Genomic DNA, 9,443 nt, shown 5'->3' on the forward strand with positions numbered 1-9,443 from the left:
AACCAAAAACCTTCCATAGGAGGGGGAAACCTAGCCCAACTAGGACTCCCACCCAAAGGTGGGATTTCCACCTCCCATGTGGGGGTTGGTCGGCCCCCATGGTGGAGTCCACTTGGGACTCCACCCCATCTAGGGCTGGCAGGCCATGGAGGTGGAGTCCCTTGTGGACTCCACCTTCCTTGGTGGTTTCTTCCGGACTTTTCTAGAACCTTCTAGAACCTTCCATAGAACCTTCCGCGACATTTTATTCACATAAAATGACATCCTATATATGAATCTTATTCTCCGGACCATTCCGAACTCCTCGTGATGTCCGGGATCACATCCGGGACTCCGAACAAATATTCCAACTCCATTCCATATTCAAGTTCTACCATTTCAACATCCAACTTTAAGTGTGTCACCCTACGGTTCGCGAACTATGCGGACATGGTTGAGTACTCACTCCGACCAATAACCAATAGCGGGATCCGGAGATCCATAATGGCTCCCACATATTCAACGATGACTTTAGTGATCGAATGAACCATTCACATATATTACCAATTCCCTTTGTCTCGCGATATTTTACTTGTCCGAGGTTTGATCTTCGGTATCACTCTATACCTTGTTCAACCTCGTCTCCTGACAAGTACTCTTTACTCGCACCGTGGTATGTGGTCTCTTATGAACTCATTCATATGCTTGCAAGACATTAGACGACAGTCCACCGAGAGGGCCCAGAGTATATCTATCCGTCATCGGGATGGACAAATCCCACTGTTGATCCATATGCCTCAACTCATACTTTCCGGATACTTAATCCCACCTTTATAGCCACCCATTTACGCAGTGGTGTTTGGTGTAATCAAAGTACCTTTCCGGTATAAGTGATTTACATGATCTCATGGTCATAAGGACTAGGTAACTATGTATCGAAAGCTTATAGCAAATAACTTAATGACGAGATCTTATGCTACGCTTAATTGGGTGTGTCCATTACATCATTCATATAATGATATAACCTTGTTATTAATAACATCCAATGTTCATGATTATGAAACTAATCATCCATTAATCAACAAGCTAGTTTAAGAGGCATACTAGGGACTTCTTGTTTGTCTACATATCACACATGTACTAATGTTTCGGTTAATACAATTATAGCATGATATATAAACATTTATCATAAACATAAAGATATAAATAATAACCACTTTATTATTGCCTCTAGGGCATATCTCCTTCAAAAAATCAATGAGCTAATGAACCCACTTACGGGTAGTTGGGGTGAATTTTTATTGCGTGAGATTTTTAAAACTTTGAATGTCAATCGAATATTGGGGCCTCCAAAACCAAGGATTTTCAGGTTTTATTGCTTGGGGCCTCGCTAAACAAGAATTTTAAACTGTCAGATCAGGTTATGATTGTCAATGGTGTCATCAATTTGAGTCTTCTAGGCTTCTACTAGCCAGCTAGCTTCACTTGGAGGGTCAGGTACTAACCCCGTGTGGAAAAACATTTGGAATTTACAAATTCCTAGCAAGGTAAAAAACTTTATTTGGTAAAAAACTTTATTTGGAGAGCTCTTCATGGAATCATTTCCTTGAAAGGTATTCTGGCTAATAAGCACATTGGGACAAGTGGTGCATGTACAATTTATCATCAAGGTGCCTATGATATGTTGCATTTTCTTTTTCAATGCAATACGGCCTAGGAGACGTGCACAAGTTTAGTTTTATAAGTGTGTGCGTGTGCGCGAGTGTGTGTGTGTGCGCATGTGCATGCGTGTGGGTGTGCGCGTGTGTGTGCACGTGCGTGCGTGCTGATTTTGACGATGACGTCTCGACAATGAAGATTGCTTGTACGTAATAAAATTCAAGTGATTGTATTGCCTCTTGGTCGGTGGACATAACCAATACAAAGAAGTTCATTGTGTTTTGGCCATATGGCTCATATTCGCCGAGTTTTTGTCTGTCACCGCAGCTTGAGTCGGGTAGTGGCGAACATGATGACTGTATTCAATTTGATTTCCTCACATGCTCTCATGTTTTGCTATTTTATAATTGTAAATTTCTTCTCCAATGTGTGATGATAAATGATTGTTCCAATGTTCCGGCTCAACGAGTGTAACTCTATTTTTTACAGAATACACGTTTTCCATTTGCAAGAAAAAATAGTACTCGGATTTCTTCTCGACCACCCCGTTGCGTTCATTCTAACTTTTTCTTTCAAGAATACGTAATGGAAAGATATGCTTTTTTATAAAGGAAATATGCAAGTACATGCCCGTGTGCATACAAACCTAATAACACTCACACCCTTACACCACACCACCCTACGAACATAAAGAAACTACCCGCCATGTGGCAACCGCGACGGGCCTCGAGGCCAAGTCTCTTGCTGGTTCATCTCTGAGAATGTGCGCTCTTCTCCACTGCGTCGCTTCCGTCTGATTTCTAGAATCACCTTGTGGGCGGAACCGCAACTTTGTTAAAGAGAAATTAGTGCGAACTTTTTGTTCTCCCGGAGATTTACTATGTCTGAAAAAATTGGTGCTTATTGTTTATGAGTATTCCAGCTTTATTCAGCTTAGGATGGTTTGTTAGTTGGCTAGCAGAATACTCGTGTGTTGCTACAGATCTTAGAAAAACAAAAGATCGATGGATGATTTTCTCTCGTTCTTCGCTCTTTCTTGACTTTACATGTTCTATGCTATAGATACATTGTAACATGTGATGTATTGGTAGGAAACTTAAAAAGGTATTTCGTATTAGGTATTGGTAAGTCAATACATTAGCATAGATCTTAATTGGTATACCACAGTTGTTAGAACACAGCATATTGCCTTTCTCGGAACCTTTTTTTTTTTACCTCAAGCTCCTCCATAGGTTTGTTACAACTTGTAGATAAAATATATGTGTCATATTCCTTCTTATTTTCCTATTTTTTTTTCAATGAACTATCTTCCTCCTTTGCTCACCTACATCTTGGCTCCACCTGACTTTGGCCAAGTCGTCTTCGCTCTGGTCTTTTGAGCATGGTTTATTCCGTCTTCCTTCTCCATGTGCATCGCCTCCTGGCTCCGTCGTTGTTGTATGGTTCTTATTAGTGACCTCATCCTGTGTTTCGTACCTTCATAGACACCATAGGCGAGAGTGCGAGACACAAGAGGAATATGAATATCCCTTAATTTTATGTTGAATTGCACAGATAACATCTAATGCAATTCCTTGATAATTTCCATTTACTTTTCTGCACTTCATGAGAGACTGTTTATTCCTCGGAAAAGATTTTAGTTTATTAACTCGTTGGTGAATGTTTGTGGAGAACATCCCACCCAAGAGCGATTCCTGAGTCCTGAATTCCTGCACTGTGGCCGCCAAAACATGCTCGTGTGATATGCTTCGAGCCTTTGACCGATCGGTGTGGCTACCGCGGTCAGGGATCACAAATGTTGTCCGTCCACAATTGAGCAACCTGATTGCCCTCCTTCCTTTGCAGATTAATACCCGATGACGATTTGGCTTTCTTATCTAGCTGGCCAGATAATCATCTCATTTTTCCTCCTGTCTCCAAAATTGTAGCACTGCAGAGCACAAACTGTGCTTCAGTATGGTCCAACGGTGCTTCAAGTAATGCATAAGAAAACTAAATCCTTTCTGTGCGTTATATATGTGTGGTACTGCTTGTCTTTTCCTAGAGTGCATGCGTCTAAGCTCTGAACCTTTGTTCAAACTTAGACTTTGAATCAGATGCTTGAACCTGAAGTATTCTCTGGATTTTCTTATACCAAGTAACAGCATGCTAGCACCTAGTAGAAATACATGCACAACACATCAACATCGCAGGCAATTCGATTGTGTAAGCATTTAGCAGGGATAATCGATTCTTCAGTGCAAGAATCAGGTTTAGTAATTTACCACCAGCATCTCAGACTTGCAAGTTAAAATTCTGAATTTTGTATTCACCAAAACATGTTCGCCAATTCTGAACCTAGCTGAATGACTAAGGTCAACTGAAAATCTCAATATTTTGGTCGCTGCCATCACAGGACACCACCGATTGGAAGGCATATCGGTCGATGTACTGAGTGGAGAGTGGACGGCCGGAACAACATGTCCGTGACCCGGCTTAATCTCAGCACGGGTGGTGCGGCGCGGTGGAGACGAATGCGGCCGTGCTTCACCGTCAAGCATGAAACGCGTATCACCTGCGGCCGCGCGGCGAGTGGCAGCTGAGCTCGATCATATCATCCACCCACCGATGGGCTGCACATCAAATCAAACTTGGCATGTGCTTCCGTGTCCCCCCTCTCTAAACTTTGGTTCATGTGGATGGCCAGGATGTACCGATACCTCTTCGCAGGTTAATTAAAAAAAATCCATATAACCCCCAGATGTTTTATATTTTGGACACATCACCCCGTTAAATTATAACTAGCATAATTGACCATAAACTTCCCAAAACGATGTTTGTTTGGAGGAGTGGATGTGGAAGAAGAACGCGCGCCCTCTTTATATAGGCCGGAGGCAGACGATGGCCACGGGTGTGTGGCGTCGCCATTAACGTAGTTGGCGGATGTAGGCGGCGGCCGCTCGGTAGCTGAGGCATCGCCATTAACGTGGTGCGATGCTGCCGAGCGACGCAGCCGGCGCCGATCGGCCGGCGCGCCCGAGAAGACGCATCGACGCAGGATCACTGCCAGACGGGCCCAACGAAACGTCCGCCAGACGCGAGATACTTTGTGCGTCCGCGCAGCATCCGTAGAGACGCATCTGAGGCACATATTTGGACCAGGTTTGCGTTGCCGCGAATAGCCCGATCACTTTGCGTCGCCCCGTTGGAGATGGTACCAGACGCATTTTTCGGCCCGACGGACGCAAACGGTTGCTCAGCGTATGTTTGCGTCGCGCCACTGAAGATGCCCTCAGCTGTTCCCCATGGCCTGGACACCCGCTGTTACAGGTACTAACTTGGAGGATGACTGGGACCAACTTGGAGCATGATTTATGATTACACAGCGACACCGCGAGTAGCTCCAGCGGCAGTGCCAGGCAAGCCTAGTTGCACGGTGGCGACGCCGCCGGCCCGCTCTTAAGTCTTTGTCGTGGGCGCGACTAGCAGCGATCGACACACATGGGTGCATGCCGCCGGCGGCAGCTAGTCCGCACTGCACGGCAGCCGCGACTGCGACAAAGGTTGCCAACCATGGACCTGTTCGGCACCTTTAGCTGGACGAAGATGCTGTTGCTCAAGCGCAGGATTGAGTGTGCTAGTTTTAATTTCAGGGGTGTTATGTCTAAAATATGAAAAATCTGGGGTTATCTAGACTTCTTTTGCTAACTTACCCGTTCAACAAAGGGGGGGACACCGAAGCACTCCCCATCAAACTTGCTACGCCAAACAGTAAGTACACGTACGTTTGTCTGTCTCGAGGCTAGATCCATAGATAATTGGATATACCAGGCTCCCGTGAGCTGATCCGCCGATCAAGCTGAGCTGAGTATAACGATTAACGAACGCCGTGGCGACCAGGGAATCGTCGGCACCCGTCCAGTTGATCCGGCTTCAGAATCAGCTGGTGAGTGGATCCACGCGGACATTCGTCCTCTCCGCTTCCAAGCGCCCTCGGTTTAGAGCGCCAAACCAAAACAACTCTTGATAAAAGAAACCAAAAACAGCACTTGTACCCTAAGTCCCTAATACTAATGCTGCCCCGTGATCAAATTATGTGCCGCGAAATGTGGATACCCACTCTGTCCGATACTGACATGTACGGAGTATGTATGTACACTTGTCATTTGATGGAGGTTTCCTTCCTCCTGTTGGCCGCTCTACTGTTGCTCACCGTTCGGAATAAAACCGATAATTTCATATGGAGTTTGGTCTCCGTTTATGGTGCAGCTCAGGACAACTTTAAGGCTGACTTTTTACGTGAGATTGTGAACCTTGCAAAGGACGATCCTTACCCTATCCTCATAGGGGGAGATTTCAATTTGCTGAGATTCCGCCGCGAGAAAAGTAAAGGCCCTTTTAATGACCACTGGCCTTTCTTGTTTAATGCTGTCATCGATAGCTTAGACTTGAGAGAGGTTGAGATGGTAGGTCGACAGTTTACATGGGCTAACAGTTTACCTGACCCAACATACGAAAAGCTAGATCGCGTGTTGATGGACACCAGATGGGAGGATAAATACCCGATGGTGTCAGTCCGTGCACTAGAACGTATTGAAAAACTGTCAGACCATGCTCCTTTACTTTTAACTACCGGGTTAACAAGACCGTTGTCTAAGAAACCATTTAAGTTTGAACTTGGATGGTTACAGCGGGAAGGCTTTCACGAGATGGTTAAAAATATATGGGAAAGACCAGTGTATGCTCACAATCCAGTCATAAGGTGGAATAAAAAGATGCGAGCTGTTCGCAAACACCTTTCTGGATGGGCTAGTCATACAACTGGTATTCTTAAAAAGGAGAAGCTTCGATTATCGACTATCATTGATGAGTTAGAAGCGCTTGCTGAAGTGAGACCGCTAACGAGCATAGAATTGGATTTGAAAAATCACTCCAATTCTCAATTAGCGGGTCTTCTTCGGGAAGAAGAGTTGAAATGGTACCAACGTTCAAAAGCCCAATTCATTCTGGAAGAAGATTCAAATACGAGGTATTTTCATGGGATTGCCAATGGCCGTCACAGGAAAAAGCGTATTCAATCTTTAGTACAAGATGAGGGTCTAATTGAAGGCCATGAGCAACTCAAATCCTATATTACTAGCTATTATAAAGGTCTATTTGGTCCGTCAGAGGAGAGTTCATTCTCTCTTGATGAGTCCCAAATAGCAGATATACCCCAAGTGTCTCAAGAGGAGAATGCTGTTTTAACGGCTCCTTACTCAGAGGAGGAAGTTAATAAGGCTATTTTCCAAATGGAACATAATAAGGCCCCAGGTCCAGATGGTTTCCCTGCTGAATTTTATCAGACTTTTTGGGATACCATTAAAGGTGACCTTCTAGAAATGTTTAGTGTTTTACACGCTGGATAACTAGAACTATTCCGTCTAAATTTTGGTGAGATTATCTTGTTACCCAAAGTTAAGGAGGCAGAAAGGATCCAACAATATAGAACCATTTGCCTCTTAAATGTAAGTTTCAAGATATTCACGAAAGTGGCCACCACTAGACTGAATACAGTGGCTGATCATGTGGTAAGGCCGTCGCAGACCGCTTTCATGCAAGGACGCAATATCCTAGATGGGGTTGTGATTCTACATGAGGCGGTTCATGAACTGCATACCAAAAAGATGAATGGGGTAATCTTAAAACTTGATTTTGAGAAGGCTTATGATAAAGTCAACTGGTCTTTTCTCCATCAGACACTCAGGATGAAAGGTTTTTCACCAGAGTGGAGTGCTTTGATCAATAATTTTGTGTATGGAGGAAGTGTAGCGATTCGTGTCAACGATGATAGGGGACACTTCTTCCAAACACGAAAAGGTTTACGCCAAGGCGACCCTCTATCACCACTTTTATTCAACATTGTGGCGGATATGCTCGCTATATTGATCGAACGAGCCAAATCTGATGGCCAAATTGAAGGAGTGATCCCACATCTTGTAGATGGGGGTTTATCAATCCTTCAATACGCCGATGATACAATTCTATTTATGGAACACGATCTTGAGAAAGCTCGAAATCTAAAGCTGATTCTCGCTGCCTTTGAGCATTTATCGGGTCTTAAAATAAACTTCCATAAAAGTGAATTGTTCTGTTTTGGCGACGCTCAGGACTCAGTCGCCGAATATTCGGAACTGTTTGGTTGTGGGCAAGGCCAGTTTCCTATCAACTATCTAGGTATCCCGATTCATTATCGGAGATTAACGATGGCTGAGTGGAAACTAGTCGAGGAAAGACTTCAGAAGAGACTTAGTAGTTGGAAAGGTAAAATGCTATCCCTTGGAGGAAGATTGGTTCTCATTAATTCAGTACTCACCAATATGGTGTTGTATATGATATCCTTCTTCATATTGCCAAGGTGTATTACACAAGCTCGATTATTATAGATCGAGATTTTTTTGGCAAGGGGATAGTGAAAAAAAGAAATATCGACTGGTCAAATGGTCTGTCGTATGCCGACCTAAAGATATGGGTGGGCTAGGAGTTCATGATCTTGAAGTCAAGAACTCAGCCTTATTAGGTAAGTGGCTTTTTAAGCTACTTACCGAAGATGGCGCATGTCAGACCATGCTTAGAAGAAAGTACATCGGCGATAAAGCGCTATCCCAAATCCTTTGGAAACCGGGAGATTCGCATTTTTGGGCTGGCCTAATGGCAACGAAGAAATTTTTCTTCAGATATGGTACTTTCATTATTAAGGATGGATCGCAGATACGGTTCTGGGAGGATACATGGCTAGGGAATAGGCCTCTCTCTGAACAATATCCAGCGTTATACAGCATTGTGCGTCGCAAAAGTGATACCATTGCATTAGTAATGGCAACCTCACCTCCCACTGTGACGTTTAGACGAGATTTAATCGGTCCGAGACTTCATGCATGGAACGCCTTACTGTTGCGTTTGGAATCCATCCAGTTGTCTGAAGGGCAAGATGAATTTCGTTGGAACTTACAATCCAATGGAAAATTCTCTGTAAGTTCATTGTACAATGCCATTATCCAACCAGTAATACCAGTTGATAAAAACAAGAAGATTTGGAAGATGAAGATACCGCTCAAAATTAAGATTTTTGGCTGGTATTTGCGTCGAGGAGTAATCCTAACCAAAGATAATCTTGTCAAACGCAATTGGCATGGGAGTTCGCAATGTGTTTTCTGTCAACACGACGAGACGATTAAACACTTGTTCTTCCAGTGTCGCTTTGCCAGATCTATATGGTCATGCATCCAAGTAGCTTCTGATCTGTATCCCCCGACTAGTGTGGCCAACATCTTCGGTAATTGGCTTCATGGGATCGATCACAGATTTAGAACGTTTATTAGGGTGGGGGCGCTTGCCATTATATGGGCGCTATGGCTGTGTAGAAATGACAAAGTTTTTAATGATAAGAATTGTTCTCTCTTGCAGGTTATCTACAGGTGTACCGCTACTCTCCGTTCGTGGTCTGCACTGCAGAAGGTGGAGAACCGCGACCTGTTTACGGAGGTCTGTACACGGTTGGAGGACACGGCGAGGGATACTTTTTCCCTACATGGGTGGCAGCATAATCTACGGATTGGGCCTCCGCCTTCACCTTAGACGTTTTTACATTCTCTCAGGCTGATATGTAATTCGCTTTTTTAGCACTCCAGATTATTGAGACTCTTTAAACGGCTGTGTGCATCTTAGCTATGCAGAGGTCGGGTGTAATTGCTTATTACGAGTAATAAAGCGCCCATTATCAAAAAAAAAAAAAATGCCAGTACCTGTTGCCTGGCTCTCCAGCTAGACTTCCTGTGGCCGACGAC

The sequence above is a fragment of the Lolium rigidum genome, chromosome 7, assembly GCF_022539505.1.
Source record: "Lolium rigidum isolate FL_2022 chromosome 7, APGP_CSIRO_Lrig_0.1, whole genome shotgun sequence".
Classification (NCBI taxonomy): Eukaryota; Viridiplantae; Streptophyta; class Magnoliopsida; order Poales; family Poaceae; genus Lolium; species Lolium rigidum.